We start from the raw sequence: 19784 nt of genomic DNA on the forward strand, positions 1-19784 counted from the left end.
GTGAGGGAGCTCAAACTAAGACAGAGAATATGACGGGGTCTCGAGGACTGTGCATACGGGAAGACCGGAGTAAAATTCATGAGGAAAGCCAGAGAATGGAGACCAGAAGCCAACACCTGCCTCCAGGAGATGCCTGCCCCTCAGACTTGGCCCTGAGCTGATCAGCATTTTGGCAGCCACTAAGCACAGCCATCCATCTCTTGCCTCAGCAAGGCTCCCACAGACGACCTGAAGGGAGCCTTTTAATTACGCTTCGGATCGGTAGATAGATCAAATGTATAAACGAGCAGCCCACTCCTTCCTTATTATTCCTGCTGACGCTCCAGTCCTGCCCATAATCCTGGGCCCAAATCCAGGGCTTTGGCTTGTTTTGAAAACAGCAAAAGAAACAACATGATTTTTCTGTTGCAAAGAAAAAAGAAAAAGACACTCCACTAAGCTATTTTTATTTCCTGGCTGACAGTCCTTTCATAATCTCCAGTGGGTAGGAAATTAATTGGGGCTTGAAAATACAATTTTCCATAGGTGATTATTATAAGCCATTGGGTTGCCTTGCAGAGAGGAGACCACTTCCAATCGCAGGCTAGGAAAATTCAATGACTTTTTTTGCATTGTCTCTAAGACATCCTTTGCCAATTAATGCTTCACTGGCAGCTCTCCAAAAACAAGCCCTCTCCTTGCTAACAGGGTACGTGGGGGAGTTCTAGCCACATCATTTAGAGAGCTTTATATGCACAATCTCCCCTAACACAAGCACTCCCTAAAGGATTAGAGAATAGCTTCCTGGACTAATAATGATTCCCTGATATCACAGGTGAATAACTACCGTTCTTCTTCCCTGAAGAAGGAAGAATAGAAGATGGTAAAGGACCAGAAGTAGCCGGAAGAAAAAAGAAAGGAAACAGCTCTTCCTATTCCATTCAGAGAGCATTAGGTTAGGCTCTCTCTTTTTCTCCCTCTCTGTCTCATATACATATGACATATGTATATATCAGATAACATTTCCAATTTCTTTTTTCTTTCTTTATAATAATTTTTATTATGTTATGTTAGTCACCATACAGTACCTCCTTAGTTTTTGATGTAGTGTTCCATGATTCATTATTTGCGAGCATTTCCAATTTCTTACCAATATGATGTTTCAATAAATTGGGCTCACAGAGTTTGAAGAAAAGTATGCATGTAAGTCTTGCCAAACATTGGAAGTCAAAGATTCACACATATTAAGTAATTTAGGGAAGAATATGAAATCAAATACAAAATAAACAATCATGAGTAGAAGGTATTTCAGAAAAAGGAGAGAGGAAGGGCGGCAAGGGTGGTAATAATGTCTGGAGACATCCAGTCATGGGAGCACCTTGGAGATTCCTCCCACCCCATGCAGGTCGTGACAGTTTACTCACTACTTCACCTGTTCAGGCCCTTGTTGAGTAATGCTTATACTAGAAAGTTCCTCTGAAAACTGGCTCCTGAAAGCTCTAGTTCTCCTTCCTTTTGGCGAATACTTCTAAGTTTATTTCTTCTTCCACGAGACATACAGAGGCAGTTCCCATGAACTCTCAAGTCTTCTCTTTCATGAGCTATAACTCTAAAGGAAGATTTTTTTAATGAGCAGATTAATATCATACCACACCCAATTGTTTAACCTTATTTTCAAATGAGAGAAAGCAGACACGTTTTAGGATTTAAGCTTGACAAAACCAAGCCCAACTCAAAAGAGCTGCAGCAGAGCCTCAAGCATATATTTGCACACCCATGTTCATAGCAGCATTATTCACAATAACCAAAATATAGAAACAGACCAAATGTCCATTGGATGCCTGGATAAGCAAAATGTGATATATACATACAATGAAATATTATTCAGCTTTAAAAAGGAATGAAATTTTGACACATGTCGCGACATGTATGATCTTTCAAGACATTATGCTAAGTGAAATACTGTCGCACTAAAGAACAGATACTGTATGATTTCACTTATATAAGGTAAGTAGAGCAGTCAAATTCATAGGGACAGAAAGTAGAACAGTGGTTGCCAGGAGCTGGAGGAGGGGAAATGAGGACTTGATGTTTAAAGGGTACAGAGTTTCCGTTTGGGGTGATGAGAAAGTTCTAGAGATGGGTGGTGGTGATGGTTACCCAACAATGTGAGTGTACTTAATGCCACAGACCTGTACACTTAAAAGTGGAAACATAATTAAAATGATAAATTTTATGTTATGAATTTTTTACCACAATAAAAAAAGTCCAATGTCTACTCAGTAGAATCCTTTTGACCCTCTCGATCTAGTTTTTTGAGTTGATTATAATCCATTCAGACTACACCAGAAAAAATATGTATGAAGATCCCCTTGGCGCTTTGCTGAAGCAAACATCCAGGATGCTCCTCCCGCAACTTCCCATATTTTCTACCATGTCCCCTGCTGCATCAACTATAACAGTCTCGTGAGTCTTGTCCACTGTGGTGGTGCTGTGGCCTGGGCCAGAGCTGGCAGTCCACAGGGAGAGGGCTGGAGAGCTGAGAACCAGTGTTTATACAGAGATGGTGGAATGGTGGAATGTTAGAGCAGTACTGAAATCAGAGTATATTACACATAAAGCCAAAGAGGAAGAAGTTTGGGGCACCTGGGTGGCTCCCCAAATGGAATCAAATGATCAATTCTTTAATAACCTGACCACTTTTACAACTGGTCTGACAAGAACCTCTTGATCCACTTAGAAGCTCACACCCCAGACTAGCCACATCAACTAGGGACTTCTTTCACGCGCTCCTGGATTACCAGATGTGGCAGGTGCCCGCCCATAAGACGCAGATGCAATGCAAATCAACTGCCAAAGGAAATCTGGAAATCCTGCGTCTTCCGCAAGATTTACAAAGTCCATGAAAGTGACAAGGGAGACTGCCTTGAATCCCAGTTAAATCATTGACAAATGAGGCCGAGGCGGAGTTAGGGCAGATAATGTGGACGAAAAGACCACCACGAAGTGATGATTTGACCCGATAAAAGCTTCAGAAGAGAAAGATGTCTTCAGAAGCTCTCAGGAAAACTGAAAACTCTGCAAACTTTTTGGCAGAACCTGAACTTCTTAGCAGTTAGTTGATTAGTTAGTTAGATTTTCAGAAAAATTGATTTATTCTTTTGTGTGTGATGTAACTAAAACAAAGATTGTATAAATATAAGATAAATTTGCTTTCGATTTTTATTTCATAAGATGAAGTTTCAATCAAGTATTTTGGTTGCTTTTAGTGTGGAATGTTGGTCCCATTTAAATGAATTCCCTTTAGGATTTTTCCCAGTGCCCTAACCTGATAATGTGAGCCTGTTGGGTGAGTACACACGTCCGGACACCTTCCTGTGTGCAGCCCTGGAGGCAGCCGATCCCCTGCCTCCTAGAAACATACCCTCAAGACGTGGGCCAAAGTTGCCAGATACATGTTGAACAAATCAGTAAGCGGAGACATTGTCTACACAGTGTCCTTTCTCAGCCACCATCCCCAGAATAGTATTTTGCATTTTATTTCCAGGATGGGAAATACATTTTCAGGGAGTACTTTTCCTCTTACCCGGTGCCCCTTGTAATAATCAGACCTTATGTTTGTACCTGTACTTTCAGCTTTGGTAAAGGGCTTTCACACTATTATCTATTTTTAACTTTACAGCAACCATCTTGTAAGAGTTTAGAGCAGGAGCTATCAGGCCCATTCAACAGGCTGAGGTTAAAAAAAAAGCTCTGCCTAGCACACCCTGGCTGCCACCCTGAGGACCTCTGCCTCCCAAACCAAGCACCTGGTCTGTTGTGCCTGTACTTATGTCTGCTCTGACCCTCTCCCAGACCCATAGTGTGATATTCGGTGTCCCAACGCTGTTACGATGGGGGCAAAGAGAACCTAACCATGCAGGATTTCTGCCAGTAGTGAATATGAGGATATTAGGGTTCAGTACTGAACAAGAAGTCAGAAACCTGGGGTTCAAATTCCAGCCTTACTCTGCATTAGTGGTGTGACTTTAGAGGGCAGGCTACTTAAACACCTGAGCCACAGTTGCATTTAAATTGAATTTTTAAAAATGTATTCTTAGTTCCAGAACAGGCCTAAGGATTCAAATCTCTTCCCTGCCTTGAATTATGCAAGAATGTTTGAGGGGCAAAAGAGCTCACGGAAATCTTTTAAACTATGACCCTACCAAATGGACAATGATGCATCATTGTCACCCATAAATGTCCATCAATACCACATTGATGACAAAATAATGAATTCTTCTTTAAGCAAAAGTTATAAGACCCATTTTAATAGTAATAATAAAAATCAAGTGAACAGAAAACCTCCATAGTCCCACCCATCCAACAAATCCAGTCTTTCCTGTGTGTGTGTGTGTGTGTGTGTGTGTGTGTGTGTGTTCCGCTTTGTTCCCTGTTCATAAGCTAATCTGTCTTAATATAATTGTAATCACAGTATATATTATATTGTGACTTCTACATTTATTCATCCTGTTACATCACCCACTACCAAAAACAAAAGAAAGGCAAAATATGTCACTAGTCATTTCTCCTTTTTCACACCCTATGCCCAACCTCTGCATAAGTGAACAGAGAATAAATGCCCTTGGAGTTGGTGTCATATAAAATGAAAATACAGAGAAAGGCCTGGGTGACCCAGCAATCCTCTAATGCAGTCTATTGGCACATTCTGAAATTACAGAAATGTCCCATATCTGTCCTGACCAATTTGGTAGCCACCAACCATATGTGGCTCTAGAGCATTTGAAACGTGTTATAATGCAAACAGGACACTAAATGTTTAATTTTATTCACTTTTAATTCATTTACATTTAAATAGTCACATGGGGCTTGTGGCTAGTGTATTTGTATAGCACAGGAATGCTTAGGCTAAGTAGACACCTGGCTGAATTTCAGTAATAAATCATAGCATGGCTCCCACTCAGTGCCAAGGCCTCTGGGGCCCAGAATTCTGTCCCTAACTAAGCATACTTGTTCTTTGTCATTTTTTGGCTCCCCAGGGTCCGTTTCCCCTCTTAAAAGCACCCCAGTTTCCTACAAATCAAAACCACAATGAGATACCACTTCATACCAGTCAGAATGGCTACAATTAACTCGGGAAACAACAGATGTTGGCAAAGATGCGGAGAAAGGGGAACCCTCTTACACTGTTGGTGGGAATGCCAGCTGGTAGAGCCACTCTGGAAAACGGTATGGAGGGTCCTCAAAAAGTTAAAAATAAAGCTACCCTATGACCCAGCAGTTGCACTACTAGGTATTAATCCAAAGGATACAATCATAGTGATTCTAAGGGGCACACACACTCCGATGTTTACAGCAGCAATGTCCACAGTAGCCAAACTATGGAGAGAGCCCAGATGTCCATCAGTGGATAAAAGGATAAAGGAGATGTGGTATATGTATACATTGGAATATTACTCAGCCATCAAAAAGAATGGACTCTTGCCATTTGCAACAATTGTGGATGGAACTAGAGGGTATTATGCTAAGCGAAATAAGTCAGTCAGAGAAAGACAAATACCAGATGATTTCACTCATATGTGGAATTAAAAAACAAAACAGATGAACATAGGGGAAGGGAAGGAAAAATAAAATAAGATGAAAACAGAGAGGGAGACAATCCATAAGAAATTCTTAACTATAGGGAACAAACTGAGGGTTGCTGGAGGGGAGATGGGTGGGGAGATGGGGTAACTGGGTGATGGACATTAAGGAGGGCACTTGATGCAATGAGCACTGGATATTATATGCAACTAACGAATCACTAAATTCTACCTCTGAAACTAATAGTACACCGTATATTCATTAAACTGAATTTAAATTTAAAAAAATCTAAAAAAAATAAAGTGTCCCAATTTCCTTTGGCCACCTAGTATTTCAGACAGTCTCCATGAGGCAGTAAACCCAGGATCTCATCTCCCAGTAGAGTGCAAAAGCACAACTAGAGAATGGGTATATACTCCAAGCCCACCTAATCAGATGGCTCCTCTTAGGATTTGGAATATTTAGAATTCAGAATGACTCAAGTTGTCCATTGCAGTAGTAGCTGTGGATTAGATGCTGCTGGCCACACGGCAAAGACTACAATATTCCCCTTTTGGGCATCCCTAACTCTCCCAGTCCTGCTCATTCCCAAACCTAGTTTTCAACCTCCATCATACTTCCCATAAATTCTTTTTTGCACGAATTAATGACACACTGTTGTTTGCAAAGTAGGTCAAAAGGATGAGCTGACAATGGGTCTGAGAGTGTTCACTATGTGTCCTGAACCCAGGATGTATTTCAAGTGCTCCCTCATTGACATTCTTCCCTTGGTATGGTCCAGTCACCCAGAAACTAATATCATAGCTATTTATGTTTGCAACCTAAAGCATATTGAAGACAAAGAGTGCCATGGATTTTGTTCCCTTTCAGTGTCAGTATGGCCTTGTCTGTCTAGGAACCTGATGTACATGGATGGATGTACCTGGTGTACATGGATGATCCAGAGCCAGAGAAACCCATCCTCACCTCCAGAATCTTCTCACCTGAAACACAACCCCCCAACGCTGGCATATAAACATCTTATCTAGGCACAGAAACTCTATATTTGGGGCTGGTGGGAGCTCTTTTTTTTTAATATTTTTACTCATTCATTTTATTTTTTTATTTAAATTCAATTAGTTTTTGATATAATGTTCAATGATTCATTACTTGTGTATAACACCCAGTAGCCATCATATCACATGCCTTCCTTATTTACCCATTTATTTTCAAGATTTTTAAATTTATTTATTTGGGAGAGTGGGGGTGGGGGGCAGAGGGAGAGACTCTTCAAACAGACTCCCCACTGAGCACAGAGCCCCATGTGGGGTTCCACAGGAGGCTCCACGGGAGGGGAGGGAGCTTGACCCCACAACCCATGAGATCACCACCTGAGCTGAAACCAAGAGAGTCAGAAGCTTAACCAACTGAGCCACCCAGGCACCCCTGGAAGGATCTCTTAAAAAGCTTTGATGTCTACTCAAATACTCAAAGAATCAGCCAGAACCAAAGTTCTAGCCTCAAAGTACACCTCCAAAGGACTTGAGCGATCGGAGAGGCAGAGCATTCCCAGCACTCCACTTAACTCATTTCATTAGTGGGACAAAACCCAGCAAAGTGAGCAGCTTTGCTTTTGAAATTCTGACGCTTTGAAGATGAGTGCTGATTACCAACAGCGCAACCATGAAATGGCACTATGGGGAACACTTTTTAACATATTTACCTAATTAGCCCATTATAAAGCGTAATGTGATTTCTTGCTGTATCCTGTCATTAGTTTTATGAGAATCTTTAAGAAATGACAGAGTCCAAAGGGAAAAAGAAGAGGCATATTGTGCCCGACTCCATATGCTTCCCAAATGGCCCACGCCGTCCTTGACTTTAACATGTGCACACGAAGCAGCCCTGAGCTCCGCGTAAGGGCTTGACTGCTTTTCAGAATTGTGGGAGGGGCTCCCCCAAGCAATTTACATGCTCATGAAGATGATGTATAGAACCAAACCACTGCGTATCCCATTCCGAAATAGCTTTGGCGAAATGAGCACTGAGGTAGCAGTAAGGAAAATTAAGTTTCAATCTCGGATGTGTCTTTGACTAGTGAAATGACCCATTTCACTTAACCACCTGAGCCTCAGATGAATCTTCAGTTACACAATGGGAATAACAATACTTTGCAAGTCTACTCTTGGGCCTCTAGACTCGTGACAAGCCCACGAGATAATGGATGTGGAAGTGCTTACTACAGTAGTCACTAGTATGTCTTGAGTGTTTATTGCATGCAAGACATCCTTGAGATGATTTCTCAATTGCACAGTTAAAATGATCAAAACCTTTCATTTATTCTGGTTTGAATTTCAGAGACAACTTTCTAAAAGCAACATCCTCAGAGAAGTCTTCTCTGATACCCCCCAAAATAGACATCTTTTGCCACTTTCTCAGAGCATCCCTTCTCTCTCTTTTTAGCCCTCAAAACACATAGAGTTATAAATTGTGGGAAGGACCTGACTTGTTTAACTCCTTTCTCCCCCAGACAACTATACATGCCAGGAGGGCAGAGACCATGTCCATTTTGCTTACCCCATTCCTTAATACAAGGCCTACCACATAAACAGTGCCCCATAAATACAGAAATGGCAACTGCCTGCCTTGTAGAAGAGAGTATTTTCTGGAGGCCCATGACACTGCAGATGGATTGTCTGTATGTGAAAAGAGAGCTGTAAAACTATGGAGTCCCTAAACTAGCACCTTTCATTCCAGGTATTCTGTCCATCTGGACAGAGCTTCAAAGAGGACTCACTCTACTGACTGAAGACTATACTAGTGGGAAAATCAAATTAATGTTTTTAAGTTATGTTAATTATTTTATTGACAATGAACACATCTCACTATTATACATTGCAATATGTGATATTAGTCATCTTAGAATTAACACAAGGTATGAGGTGGCTGGGTGGCTCAGTCAGTTAAGCGTCTGCCTTCAGCTCAGGTCATGATCCCAGGGTCCTGGGATTGAGCCCCACATCAGGCTCCCTGCTCAGCGGGGAGTCTGCTTCTCTCTCTCCCTCTGCCCCTCCCCCCATGCCTGCTTGCTTTCTCTCTTGAATAAATAAATGAAATCTTTTTTAAAAATAGAATTAACACAAGGTATGAACAGCCTAGCATTGTCCTTCTTTCATTCACTCAACACTGATTAATCAGTTGCCTAGTGTGTAGTCGGTGCTGTGATGTGCCCTGGTTAATATTTATAGAAAGAAGGACTAGGGGCGCCGGGGTGGCTCAGTCGTTAAGCGTCTGCCTTCGGCTCAGGGTGTGATCCCAAGGTTCTGGGATCGAGTCCCACATCAGGCTCCTCTGCTATGAGCCTGCTTCTTCCTCTCCCACTCCCCCTGCCTGTGTTCCCTCTCTCGCTAGCTGTCTCTCTCTCTGTTAAATAAATAAATAAAATCTTTAAAAAAAAAAAAGGACTACACCTTATTCTTAGAGTTTTGGATAATAATCTGAGCACCAATATTGCATACCTCATACCATCCAATCCCAATCCCGTTCTCCTGAGTGCTCTTATCAAGTGCTCTTATCAACACAAGTTACTAAGTGTAACACTGTCCTGTAGGAGGCATACTGCCATAATGAAGAAAGCTCTGTTCTGACATGGAGCTGGTAGGTTTGGGTTTGGACCTGCCTCCAACACCGGCTCTCTGAATGAGTTACCTGCTCGAATAGTTCCCCTCACCTAGCCTCAAATTCTTCAGCCAACAATGAAGAACTTAGACTACAGTTTCTCTAAAGCTCTTTCAGCTCTAGCATCTATGACCCTCTCTCTGTCCCCTACACTGAGCATGGTGTGTGTTGCAAAGCACCTGTCATACAGAAAAGCCTGATCCCCCACAAACAGATCAGCGCTCCTACCAGGATGTTAACACTGGTTACCCAGGGGGAGGAGGAGAATAAATTAATATTATTATATTTAATTATATATGCTTTTATACATAATTAATATGTACTGTAATATTATTATATATACTAATATCATCATCATCATAAAAAGAGAAAAGATTATGCCAAATGGAAAAATACACACGGTGTAATGTTAAATAAAAGTGCAGAAAATAAAATTGCATCAATTCCAATACCACGAAAAAGTAAATATTACAAACAGGTGTATCAGCCTTATGTTGTTGGCTACTCCATTGTTGCAAGCAGCAGAAACCAATCAGGCTAATTTAAACCAAAAAAACAATTAAATAAGAGATTATTAGAAAATTCATTGAAAAGTTCAGGGCCTTGGAGAAGTAAGATTGGAAGCAAATTAAACATTTCCCAAATCACACCACACAATGGCTTGCCCCACCTACTGACCCTGGACATGAGACACTGGACATCATCACCATCACTGCCACTGCTGCTGCCCTTGAGAACCGTTCTTGCTAAAACTGCCAAAGCTTCCACAGAGAGGATGTCCCTGGGTCCAGGGGCATAGAAACATCTGACTGGCAAAGCCCAAGACACGCAGCTGTGCTCTACTGCAAGGGACGTGGGAAAGGCAGAAGCTGATGGGTTCCGTTTCCATGGTAGCATGCAGGGCCCGTTTCCTAAGGTGGGGGACAGCCCGGACAGCAGAAGGGAGCTTAGATGTTGGCTGGGCAATGAGAATAACCAGTATGGATCGCATACACATATGAGAAAGACCAGAGGGTCACAGGGATAAATGGAAGCATTGATTTGATTAATTAATAAGAATAAGGGAGAAGAGCTTGGGAAGATGGTGGAGTAGAAGGAACCTGAGCTCACCCCATCCCACGTTTTCAACTAGATATTATTCACATCCCAGCCAATAAATCAGAGAGCTATCCAAAGACCGGCAAAACAAACTCCACAACTAGAAACGGAGAAGAAGCTGCTTCTGAGAGGTGAGGAAGGTCAGAAAGGCAGAGGGAGGCTGCCTGCAGGAGGGAGGGAGCAGGGCACACACAGAGGGCAGAGAAACAGGCCCTCACGATAGACAGAATGTATACATTGGAAAAAAGAAGAGCCCCATGGGCTTCATGAATTAATTCAATAAACAATGAACAAGTATTATTCAGAGCAGTTTACACAATGCCAGGGGCAAGCAGGAGACAGATCTGTTCCTACTGATTTCTGAGCCTGTTAGGGAACTTCTCTGAAAACAAGGGAGCTCCTGGTGCCACTTTCCTTCCCTACCCCCAGCATAAACACAGAGACACCTGCAAGAGGTGGCGTTGTACAAACACTTGCTACCTAACCTGTGAACAATGCACCAGGCTCACAAGTTCTCCTAAGGACTTGTCCATTCCGACCCTGCTGGCTTTTGCCCTGGGCTCACATCAATTTTTTTTTTTTAAGATTTTATTTATTTATTTGACACAGAGAGAGAGACAGCCAGCGAGAGAGGGAACACAGGCAGGGGGAGTGGGAGAGGAAGAAGCAGGCTCCCAGCGGAGCAGGGAGCCCGATGCGGGGCTCGATCCCATGACCCTGGGATCATGCCCTGGGCTGAAGGCAGACGCCCAACGACGGAGCCAGCCAGGCGCCCCTTAAATCAAATTTTATTAAAGTCCTGAGGGTACCCTATGCAAGCATCTGGTGCGTAGCTGCCACCCCGCCCTGCACACATCCATCTTGCTGCACTCAGCTGGGTGTCCCCAGCCATGCCGCTGTCTGCGCCCACTTCCAGGTAGAGAGCTGCCGCAGCTTGCCACACCCAGTAGCACACGGGGCCCAACTGCCACTCTGCGCCCAGCCACTCCCACCAGCGACCATTGCACACTGTGCCCTGCCTCACGCCCCCAGCCGCCCAGGTGCACAGCCCTCAGCTGCCACGGGGCTTCAGGGATCCAGCACGGGACTACTGGCCCAGCGCAAATTTTGATAACATAGACACTCTGCTCCCAGGTTCCCCAGTGGGCACGCCCTGCCCGGAGCTAGCCTGACTGTGTCCCACTAACACCGCGGAGAACAAGCACAGCCCACAGCAGGCAGGCAGTGCAGATGCTTAACTGAAAGGAAAATTGACTCGGACACAACAGCAGGATATAAGCAACTCACCTAGAATGCTCTCCTGAAGGCCAGATCCGGGGGAACAGAGGACACGGCACTGCGAGGCGCTCCAGGACCTCTTCTTCATAAAATCACTACTTCTAAGAATAATTCGTAATTTTTTTTTATGTTCCCCAAGGGTACCTGGCCTCAACCATCAGAGTTCCTCAGGATTCCTTTCCTTCCTGAAAACCACCCTTTCCAGAGATCCTGCTTTAAACTGTAAACCTCCCGAAGGTCCCCTAAGTGCTGGGCAGTGCCCTTTAGAGGGAATACAGATCCATACAGGGGACCAGGGCGGGAGAGGGTCCTGACCCCCAGCCCCGCCAGCTCAGGAATGATTGAAGAAGGTGGGCACGCTCACCCTGTGAAGGAGATGCCTCACAATGAACAGAATATAAAGCAACATTTCTTTTCTTTCTTTTTTTTTAATTTTTTATTATGTTCTGTTAGTCACCATACAGTACTTCATTAGTTTTTGATGTAGTGTTCCATGATTCATTACTTGTGTATAACACCCAGTGCACCATGCAATACGTGCCCTCCTTAATACCCATCATTGGCCTATCCCAATCCCCCACCCCTCTCCCCTCTGAAGCCCTCAGTTTGTTTCCCAGAGTCCATAGTCTCTCGTGGTTCATTCCCCCTTCTGTTTACCCCCCCTTCATTCTTCCCTTTCTCCTCCTACCGATCTCCCTGCTATTTCTTATGTTTCATAAATGAGTGACAACAACAACAAAAACTCCCCTTGGCCAGGGCGGGAGGTGGGGGGGGGGTCATGTGTCTCACCCAGAGAAGAACTCCCAATCTAAAGGAACAACTTCTGATTAATGGATCAGACTTCCTTTTGGCAGTTATTAAGAGGCACCCATTTCAGGTCAGAGTAAGTGAGAATTTGTTAACAGCTGATGGATAGAGTCAACCAGAAGAGAAACATAGTGAATCGACCTACATTCTGGAATTAAAATATGAAATTACTCATTAGCATGTGGGTGAAGATTTCATTAGGGGGTGATGCGGGCTTGGGAATGGTCCCTGTGTAGATCCTGGAAATTAAATCTTTCGAGTTGCCAAGAATGTTTGGAAACCCATTCATGGTCAATGTCTTCATTGAGGGGAGGTGTGCAGAGGAGGCGCCCTTGGCATCTCAAGAACAGAGCTCAAGTTCAACCAAGGGGAGCACAGGATCAATAACCAAGTGTAACTGGCCACTTCCCTGATTCTTCCATGCTATGCTAATGAAGTCAGCCATATTAACAGCAGAGTAAGGCAGAGTCCTAAGAACCCCAGCCTCAAACAGGGATTAGGGTGGGGTCAGGAGAGCAGAAGGAACAAAGACTAAGATCACCTGGGAAGGATTGGGGAGTGAGTTAGAGGAATACAGGAGTCCCTTTGCAAATGTCTGTGAATCCACATTTCCTCATCTGTCTCCACCGAATATGGAATCTGCATAAGGCAACTGACAACATCAGGTTCTGTGCAGAACAGAAGTTCAGCTGTGGCTAGATAAGCATTTGGTGAACACGTTGACCAGAGAAATAACAATTATAACACAATTATCGAGCACTTATTATGCAGCAAGCAGTAACTTTGCTTCAACCTATAAGGTGGAAACTGTCTTGATTCTATCCTACAGATGAGGTCCTAGGGCTCCCAGCTAGTAAGCAGTGGAATCAAGTAAGCAAACCCAGGAGTCTGACCCAGTGCCTGGACCCCTCTCCACTCTACCATGCAATTGAGCACTCACGTGAGACCTGCATGGTGCTCCGTATCTTACAGGGCTAAGCATCTTGACAGTGTCTGAGCTAGAGTTGAGACTGATAGGCCAAAAAGAATAGACAGGCCCTCTGGGAGCCTGCTGTGAGCTCTGGGCTGAGTAACCAACAACCTTCCCAGAATGCTCCCAGGCATGTTTCCCAATTCACTGGGGCCCAGGAGCCCTGTGGGGGTGACCTAAACCAAGTCATGACTGCATGACTGGCTTTCATAAATATGCAGGCATCACTGACAGGACTAGGGCAGGCCAGTCTCAGGGTAGACAGTGGAGCCCCTCAGGGAAGAAGGTCGCTATCCACACGGCAGAGCAGAGCAGTCGGGCCGGTAAAGGTAAAGGCTACACCAGGCCGTGCTCTAACTCCATCCTCACTGATGCGGTTCTGGAATATAGGTGAGATTTGGTGGGGTGAGGTCCAGAGCCCACGACCAAGAAAGAATTCTTGAGTCGTCTTTGGTGTAAAATGGTGGTTTTATTAAAGCACGGGGACAGGACCCGTGGGCACAAAAAGCCGCTGCCCCGGGTTGTGAGGGGTGGCTGATTACATACTTGGGAGTTGGGGGAGGGAAGGAAAAGCGAGGTTTCCAAAAGGATTTTCGTCTGTTGAAGAAGACTCACAGGATACTGGAGGCCTCGCCATTTTCAAGTTCAGGTTGTTTCTCCCTCTAGCAAGGCATTAACATTAAGATAGTTGGGAGTTTCCTGGAAGAATGTTACACATATCCCACCCAGGAGTTGGGGGGGGGGGTTTGCAGGGTGTCAGCCCGTACTTTGTCCTCAGCTTGCCTTCTGCTCCCTCATGATCATTGCCTGCCCCAGATGCTTCAGAATGGACAGGGCCATTGCACAAAGATCAGTAAGTCACTAGGTGTCCACAGCAGAGCTAAGGGGACAGTCTCCCAAAGGGAAAGACGGGAGAATCAAGAAAGCTAGAGGAGGCCATCCGAGGAGTAGTCTCCTGTGGGCAGAGATCGGAGTGGTTCTGGAGGGGCTGGCAGTCACCAGACAGGTACCCACCCTGAGCAGAGTCAGGAGGACAAAAGCGAGGCTGTGAGCGGGTACTTTAGGCAGCCATGGTTAAATGCACGAACACTGCCCCCTCCAAGGATTTCTGCTGGACATTGCTGGGGACAGGGCTTGGGCTGCCAGCTGGTGAGGAACGGTGTGGCTGAGAGTCAGGCTCCTGCAGTAAATTGTTTACGTTTGCATTCAGCATCAGTGGAGCCTGGGACCACCAGTTACACTTCCTTGGGCTCCTTTAATTCTCCCAAATCCTGTAAACGGCTACAATTTATAATCTCAAATCACAAATAAGGAAACTGAGCACACAAAGCGTAAGTAAGTGTCTCAAATGCCACAGCTGCTAAATGGGAGGGCCAGAAGCCAAACTGAACACCAGCCGGCCTTGCTGTAAACATCACGTTCTTTCTGAGAAGCTGACCTAGGTGATCTCTCAGGGAACTTCCACCCTGAGTACATATCCTAGAAAGTCATTAACACCATAGTGTAATGATAACAATAACAATAATAGAAAATACTTATGTGATCTTCACAACAGCATAAGTATATGAAATACTATTACTAATATTCCCGTTTTATAGATGAAAAGGAGAACAGTAAACATTATTGATATTCACTAATATCCAACTTTCCTCGACTTCCTGGTCCCTGAAGAACTGTAGTTCCCTTGAATTTAGTCACTGCCACCTGGCTGATTGTAAGCAGTGAAAGAAGAGAGAAGAGGTTTGTGTCACATCCAGGCCAAAACATTTAACTGCAGGTGTTTTGTCTGCCAGCCCCACTCTCTCCTCCCTGCTCAACTATGGCAAAGCCTCGAGCCTCGGTGGAGAGATGTCAGCCTTGTGCTGTTTCTGTCCATCTGGATCCCTGATTGATGAATTTATGGAGCAGTCCCACATCCCCAACCCAGTCCTACACTGGACTTGCAGCATGCTGAAAAAATAAACCTTTGTTGTTTTCGTTTTTTTTAATTTCTATTTTTTTAGTAGTAATTTTTAAACATTTGTTGCTTTAAATGCAGATCTGGGGTTGTTCATTACCTAGTCTATCCTTGACTGATAGACTGAGACCCAGAAGGTGAAGCCACTTGCTCACACCCACCCAGCTGTTAAAAAGAGGTGGCGCTGGGATTTGAGCTCTCAGAATACACAGCTTCATTGGGTTCTTGCCTCCTGATTCAGCAACGTGAAAAGGGCAGCAAATGTGAAAGCAAAGGGAAAGAATCCCCAAGGGAATTCAGGTGAGTACAGCAGCTCCCGACCCGCTGGGGAGTGAGTGATGCTGAGAAACAGGGTGGTGTGGGCTGTGCACCACAGACAGGGTCGGCTGCAGCGGCTGTCAGCTGTCCAGGCTAGTTCAGTAGGACAGTGATGCAGACTCAGATCCCTTAGAACCAGAGTCAGGTCAGAGTGACCTTTCACAATGCAGCGAGAACCACTTGCCAAAGCTGAAGCACCAACTCCCAGACATCTATGCGGCAGCATGGCTCAACAAGGCTCTGGAACAAGGTGTCCTTCCAAGACAGGACACACATGGCCACTTCCAAAGAGAATTCATCCACAGGGTTTGCCTGGAAGGCTGGGCAGACACTAGAGACAAAGGAAAGTAGCTTTTCCTAAGAGACCAAAATGGCGAACATCTTACTGCCCACTGCCCTTTGTCCTCATTAGCCCCACGCTTTCTAAAGGCCCTCAGCCCACACTGAAGGCTAGCGCTGGGCAGTTGGGCCTAGGTAGGTTTTGGAAGGATGGAGGGGGAGAGGCAAGGTGCATATCAGTAGAGAAGCTGCAGGTTGGGCTCCTCATTTTTATATGGAGCCCCGTGTGGCACACCCTTCTAGTGGGAGAACGTGACTCCTGACGTCATTGCTCATGTATTCATCATCACCATCTCATGTCTGTAACACCTTGGCCATTTACAAACCTGTGTGAAGCATTTTCTTGTTGACATGTCCAGGAACTCAGTGACATCGGCCAGATGGACCATGCCTCTCCCCGTGCTGGAGATGAGGAAACAAACTCATAGAAGCAGCGTTGGCCCACAGCCAGTTACTGACAACCACGGCCACACCCAGTACCAAACTCCAGGGCTCTGACTCGACTCCCTACGCCTCGGGCCAGCAGTCGCTGTTTGCTTGACTCTTAGAAGCCGCAGGGCAGAAGGACCAGGCAAAGAAACTCTCAGGCTGGGCTTAGACCAGTAACAACTGCCAGGGGCTCCTGTCATTCTTATATCCAAGACAATCAAGTCTTATCAAGTCTTTTATTCCTGAGTCAGAGATGAGGTTGAGAGCTCAAAATCCGGGGGGATAGGAGCAGGGGGACTGCAAGGTCAGCCCACGGGGAGGGGAGATTACCAGGTCCCTCCACACTGACTTGGAGCACAGCACCTTGCTGCAATCCCCCTGTCCCCTCCGCGGGTCCCTGCTGCCTGAGGCTCAAGTGTCATTGAGTCTACCTGATGGAGGTTAAAAAAAAAAAATGCAAAGGAGAATTGGCAGGAAGTTTCTGCAAACACACAAATGGTCAGCCTGAGGGCCTGTGTGAACAAAGCCTGAGGCAGAAAATAATCCCATTCTGAGATCCTTTACCAGGCAAGATCAGGCCCTTCATAGAGTCGTGTAAAAAACAGGAAGGTGGCAGGTGCCCAAGCGCCTCAAACCCAGTTGTTCCCCAACATCACTGCCTCAGTGAGTCCTTCGTCATGCTTTCCACAGCCAGCAAGACCCCGAAGCTCAGAGTTTTCAAAAGATACCTCTGGGGCCTGGACTGAATATCTCATCTGTGAACACAGGAGCAGGCGGCCAGAGGTAACCCCCATAATTCAGATAAACTGAGGCAAGGTCCCTTCGGAGCAAGAAAGCGCTTCCAAACATGGCCTGTCCCCTCTGTTCTCGAGGTGTCACTTCCAAAGCAACTTCCTGGATTCTCCAGCCAAAGGGAGGCCTCCCGAGTTTTCCTCCTGGAAGCGCTTATTTTCTGGCCAAGACACTTGGCGTGCTGGGTGCTCCTTTCCTTACATGCTTTGCTTTATGTAAACTGGGGTGTTCCTTCTTTCCCAGAGTGGTGGGGCTCGGAACTACAGCCTGGGTACCTAGCAGGCACAAACAACCCCAACAACTGAAATAAATGTTATTTGGTAAATTGACCCCGTTGGCTTATACGCCATGCCAACCTGCTTTCCGAAATTCCATTCCTAAATTCCTGCACTCCTTAAGGCACAGCCACCTGTGATTAGAAAGCAAAGATTCCAAACTGGTTAACTTTCTCCAGTTGGGGTCATCAGTGACTGACCTTACCGAAGCTATGTGCAAACCCAGGCCAGCTTCCGCCTTCACGTTCTCACAGATATATGTTCTCCCTCAATTTTCTTGGAAAAACATGACCCATCTTGGTCTATATTTTGTTTTTCTGCTTTTTTACGGAGATACATGCCAGAAATATTTTCTTTTGTTCCCTAATACGACCATAAAAACAAACAAAATCACACAAGATAATAACAAACGGCACTTGAAACTCGGTTTCAGTACTCAAGGGGCAAAAGCTAGTGGTGGGAGTGTGCTGGCATCCAGGAACAAAGGCCCAGTGATGTCAAACCAGCAAACATTTTCAGAAGCTAGAATCTAGATTTTTATGTGGAATCTCCCTATCTTCAAATATTAAGCCATAATTACCTAAAAAAATAAAATTAAAAAACCCACAGCATGTGAGCTGTGTCCATTCAAACAAAATCCCATCGGAACATCAGATCTGGCCACCTATAAATGCCAGGATGCAGCTTCCACATCAAATCAGTGGGCCCTCAGCACCATCCCCCAGCCTCTACGAAGGGGACTATTTGTATAAAAAGTCCTAGCTTGGCCCCTTGGTGCCAACTCTGACATTAAAGGGTGAAGGATTGCATCCAACAGGCAGAGTTTCCAGCTGCAAACACCAACATTTTGTCAAAAATCTGCTTGGTACTTCTCCATCCCTCCATCAGTCTCCCTAACGACAAAAATAATTCACACATTCATATAAAAGCACAGAATGAAAGAGAGCTTTCATTCACCCATCTATTTCAGGGTCATCCCTGTTATCAATATATGACAAGTTAATGGGTCTTAATTAAAAAAGCAGCAGTAAAGCAATTTAGGAAACTGAGGGATTATTAGGAGTCCTCGCTGTGACAGTGTGTTTTGTGCACTACGGAAGAGAACAGATTGGCTTTCCATGGTATCTAAGATCCATCATCCTGAAACCACCTGCTCTTGGTGGTAGAGGGACTTGTTCTTGTCTTTGTAAAAAGAGCCTGGGTTTGGTAGCTGTTCTCCGAATGGCAGCAACAATGCACTATGGGAATGAGGCAGGGGAGGAGGGGATTAGCAGGGCTGATTGTGGGTTAAGGGTCATGACCCTGGGAGCACTAATTAGCCAAAGGTCAAGACAAAACTGAACACCAGAGCCATTCTCGACCTCTCTCTCTCTGCCCTCCCGCAAACCCAGTCAGCTTCTAAGCACTGTGGATTCTATTTTAGAAAAATTTCTCAAATCCAGATCCCCTTTGTCATTACTTTCTGGCACTCAACATTTCTTCCCTAACATGGGGCAAAAGCCACCTTGTAACTAATCTCCCTGCTTCGTCTTGTTCATTTGGACTAGGTCCCTCCTTCCCAAACTTCCTAAAACGGCCAACCTCCAAACAGAAATTAAAAATTGGTCCATCCTGGGGCACCTGGGTGGCACAGCGGTTGAGCATCTGCCTTCGGCTCAGGGCGTGATCCCAGCGTTATGGGATCGAGCCCCACATCAGGCTCCTCTGCTATGAGCCTGCTTCTTCCTCTCCCACTCCCCCTGCTTGTGTTCCTTCTCTCTCTGGCTGTCTCTATCTCTGTCGAATAAATAAATAAAATCTTTAAAAAAAAAAAAATTGGTCCATCCTACGAACATGTTTATTTTCACTCACTGACTGTTTATCACAATGCCGAATTCATTTTATGTGTAATTCGGAGGTCTTACATTAACATCGGGTTTCTTGAAAGACTGGGCTCGTATTCCCAGATGGCAACACTGAGATGGAGCTGCTCCATTTGGCTGCATGTATGACTCACCAGGTGGTCACAGTCCCCACCACTCCCTGTTACCACCCTGCCTGGGCCTACTGGCATGAGAGTTTGCAAGCCATGGCAAATAGGAGGCCTGAGGTTGGAAAAACAGAAGACAGGAATCCAGAATACAGAAATGCTCTAACCAAATGCTCAGATGTTTGTTGCTAGGAGGGAAAATAATCTTGGGACATAAGTGTTGAGTGCTCACCAGGGAGCACAGGTGAGCGTGTATCCAAAGAGAAGGGCAAAGGTCATGAGAAGAGGACACAGCGACACAGACTTCATTGCTTTGCATTTTGTCACAAGATA

Source organism: Ursus americanus, chromosome 21 (assembly GCF_024610735.1).
Source record: "Ursus americanus isolate L20-20 chromosome 21, mUrsAme1.1.p, whole genome shotgun sequence".
Classification (NCBI taxonomy): Eukaryota; Metazoa; Chordata; class Mammalia; order Carnivora; family Ursidae; genus Ursus; species Ursus americanus.